The sequence below is a fragment of the Peromyscus eremicus genome, chromosome X (genome assembly GCF_949786415.1).
Source record: "Peromyscus eremicus chromosome X, PerEre_H2_v1, whole genome shotgun sequence".
Classification (NCBI taxonomy): domain Eukaryota; kingdom Metazoa; phylum Chordata; class Mammalia; order Rodentia; family Cricetidae; genus Peromyscus; species Peromyscus eremicus.
The window spans coordinates 28357780-28361445 of NC_081439.1; the positions used below are offsets into that span (position 1 = coordinate 28357780).

Below are 3666 nucleotides of genomic sequence, written 5' to 3' on the forward strand. Positions count from 1 at the left end.
CTATTTGCAGGGAAGTGTCATAGTATTTTCTCCCAGGAGAACACGGTGCTATGTTGACACCCGCTCACTCAGGAAAACACTGTTTTTGGTGGTGGCGGCTCAGTTCTACACAAGGATGTGCAGTGTTGAGTTACTTACGAGAATGACAACATGGAAATAATCAGAACGTCCAAGGTTAGGAAGCTGGCTAAGTGCACAGATTCCCAAGTTGATCTGTGAGGAAATCCCATAGCAGCCACTTGTAATGGTGTGACCTCGAGGCAAATTTTCTGTCTGTAAAATGATGATGATAATAGCTACTTCACAGAATTCTGTTGAAGTTGAAATGAGATGATGCCACAAAACACGTAGTAAGGCTGTAGGTGTACCTTAGTTTAGGATGGAGAGCCTTGTTTGGAAGGAATATGGGGGACGGCACGCATTTGGTTCTCAGCATAACAAAACAAAACAAAGTACTTAGGTCAATGTCTGGCTTACTCAGCTACCATTATTACATGGCCATTAAAAATAAAGTTGATGGGAGGAACAAGGTGAATGGATGTAGAGATTCAGTTTTGCAAGAAAAATTTCTGGAAATCAGTTCACAGCAACCTGAATACTTAACAGTAACTAACTGTGCATTTTAATGGTTGAGGTTTTAAAAAGAGTAAATTGACTGTTAACCAGAAAATCACATTACCTATTTTTTTTTGAGTTAGAAAAAGATGTAAATTCATATACTGTATAATCAAAACTGGGGGTAAGAGAAGCCAAGAAAAAACAAAAACAAACAAACAAACAAACAAACAAAAACCTAAAAGTTTCTCTTTCCCCGTTTAGTTCTCTGCTACCATCATCTCACCCTTGACCCCCAGGACCCCAGAAACCTTTCACTCATACTTTTGTCAAAGATAAAAACGTCCCTTCACCCCCTCGAAAGAAGTTCTCCCTGCAACAGAACTGTAATAATGGGAGCAAAGATGAACTAGAGAAATATTTCATCATCAATCAACACATGGGTGGGAGTGAGAGTAATCAGGATGCATTATATACATGCATGAAATTGTCCAAAACTACATTTAATTAATAAACTTAAAAGCATGACACTTATTCTAAACTGTATATGAATTCTTAAAAAGAGGAATATTCATTCCACTAACCCTCCAGCTACACTGTTCTTGCTCTGTATTTTAGAGCTGAATAAGATATTAAAGAGTTTAATAAGATATTAAATACTTAATCATAATCAACCTTTAAAAACGTCAGCTGCAATCAAAGCGTGGCTCTGTTGACATATTTTCGTGGGAAGTTTTGGCGGTCAACTTGTTCTGGCTCAGGAAGAAAGGCTGCTGCAGGGCGCTCCTGGTGAAGTATCCCAGACCTCGGAGGTGACATAAACAGCAGCTGAGGCTCCAAGCCGCCCTGCCTCCACTCTGGGTTATTCCTCGGATCTGGCGATAGAGGCTGCGATATAAAGCTGTTAGGAATAATATAGGTAGATGAAAGAGAAAAATAGTCTCCGGTTTTTTATTTTATGCAGGCTACTTATGAAAAACGTTTAAATCGCTACCGTGGTTCCACTGGGGCTCGAACCCAGGACCTTCTGCGTGTAAAGCAGACGTGATAACCGCTACACTATGGAACCCACATGCCTGCTCCTTTGATTACAAGCCTTTTCAGAGGGTGCAGCCACACGCAGCAGCACCACAGGAAACCCTGCCCTCTGCCGTAGCCCCGCCCCTCTTCAGAGGCGCGGAGTTCAAAGCCAGATTTTGACCCTTAGGCTCAGGCATTCTAGCAGATAGCCCACCTTGTGGCCCCAGCGTCGCGGCCACCTGAAACCTGGGTCCCTCTAACTTCCTGACTCCAAACTTTCCCTCCGCAGTGGCGAGGCCCTCCGAAGGGTGGGGTTTTACCTATCCTCAGCTGTGTCTTTCTTTCCCACTTAGAGCGACCGGACTGAAGTCATCAAAAAGTCCGCCGCTGGCGGCAGCGTCTAGGCTCTTAGCTCTGGGCATGAGGCCAGAACACAACTGCCCAAGCTGAAGAATCAGGCACTGCAGAGTGTGGTTGGGGTCATGTTTATGATGGCATCTGACTTGCCAGGATTGGAAATGGTCCAAGGCTGCAGCCCCCTTATCTTTCCCAACATTATTCCCTTCCTGAAGTCACCAAGGGGATCAAATTCTCAGGGCTTTCCTTCGGTCCCGCTTGTCTAGGGCTAGAAGCAGTGGTTGTATGCAGGCCAACTCTTTGTGGTTGTCACAGAGGAAAAGAGCACCAGCCACATCACATAACTTGAGAGGCCTGGTGCCAAATGAAAATGATTATTTCGTGATTGTTAGGTTATGAAGAATTCAAATGGGGACCACACAGCCTTACACCCAGCGCTCTGACCCTGCTTCAAGGAATCTAAGATCTCGGGACTCCCCATCCCCATCTCAGGTGGGTTGTTTGCTTATTTGTGCATTTTGCCTTCTTTAGGGCTTCTGAGTGGATCTTCGTCACCATCGTAGGATTGCTCACCACCCTCAAACTTGAAAACCTACTAAAAACCATTTGAAGATGTCTTCAGCCATCCTGGTGGACATGACCTGTGGAGTGGCAGTTGTTCTTTCTCTCAGCATCTTCCTCTGAGGCTGGCAGGATAATGGAGATAGGATACTGATTATAAACAACACCCTTGTTTTTCTGATAACGCTGAAGGGGGAAAAAAAGGGGTAGGGTGGGGATGAGGGTGGGCCGAACATAAATGTGGAGAATGAGTGGAGTTTTAGTCCCCTTGTTGCTATTCACCAGCTGTACACACAAAATGGTCAGTTCAACATGCTAATTCTCATCTCCTTTATGAAATACAAGGGTTGGACTAGACATCTCTACTTTCACAGTGAATCTAAATATCAGCTTCATTTTCCAGACAGAAAAATGAAGACTGTCATTTTTTTCTTCACAGACCTAGTTAAAGGCAAGCTTACTGTTAGTGATATTATCTGAATTTGTTGTTTTTAAGGATGGATCTCATGTAGTCCAGATTGCCCTCAAGCTGGCTGTGTAGCCAAGGATAATTTCCAATCCTCCTGCCTCTACCTCCGGGGGTCTATGATTACAGGCCCATGCCACCATGGCCAGTTTTATGAGGTCCTTATGTATACTAGGCAAGCACTGTACCAACTGAGCTATGTCCTCCACTCCAGCTTGCCTTTTCTTTGACACATTTTTGTGAGGCCTTTTGAGTACTTGATGCCTAGTTGTTAGCTATGAAATAGTCATGAGTGGCCAGCCATCAGCTGAAGAATGAGTTTGCAGAAGCCGTTCTTCCTACTCCTTGGTGGCTATGACCCACCTATTTCCAAACCCTCTATTAATTCAAAATAAGATGGCCAAGGATTGGCCCTAAAATTATACCTACCAGTTGTGTTTTAGTTTGTATCTCTAGGGAATGCTTTGCTTTGTCCCCAGATTTCCAACTCTGCCCTTGTCTATAAGGGTCATTTGCCAGGTGCAAGTTTTAGCCACGTCCCTACACTTATACTTTGTGGACAAATGAAGCCGGAGCTCCACTAATGCATGCAATAGAGATTTGTGCCTTTGCAGAAACTGTTTTCTCTTTCTTTTCTCCATTCTAGCTGGAAGGGAAGACACTCCCTGTCCCTCTCAAAGTGTGGTCACAATGACTATTATCAGCCA

At 44.1% G+C, this 3666-nt stretch overlaps 1 non-coding gene across 1 annotated transcript; it reads right to left on the bottom strand.

The window, feature by feature from the left end:
• Positions 1-1551: 1551 nt before the first annotated feature.
• On the bottom strand, positions 1552-1624 carry Trnav-uac (transfer RNA valine (anticodon UAC)). Its single transcript has one exon. It is a non-coding gene; the product is annotated as a tRNA-Val (tRNA).
• Positions 1625-3666: the final 2042 nt, after the last annotated feature.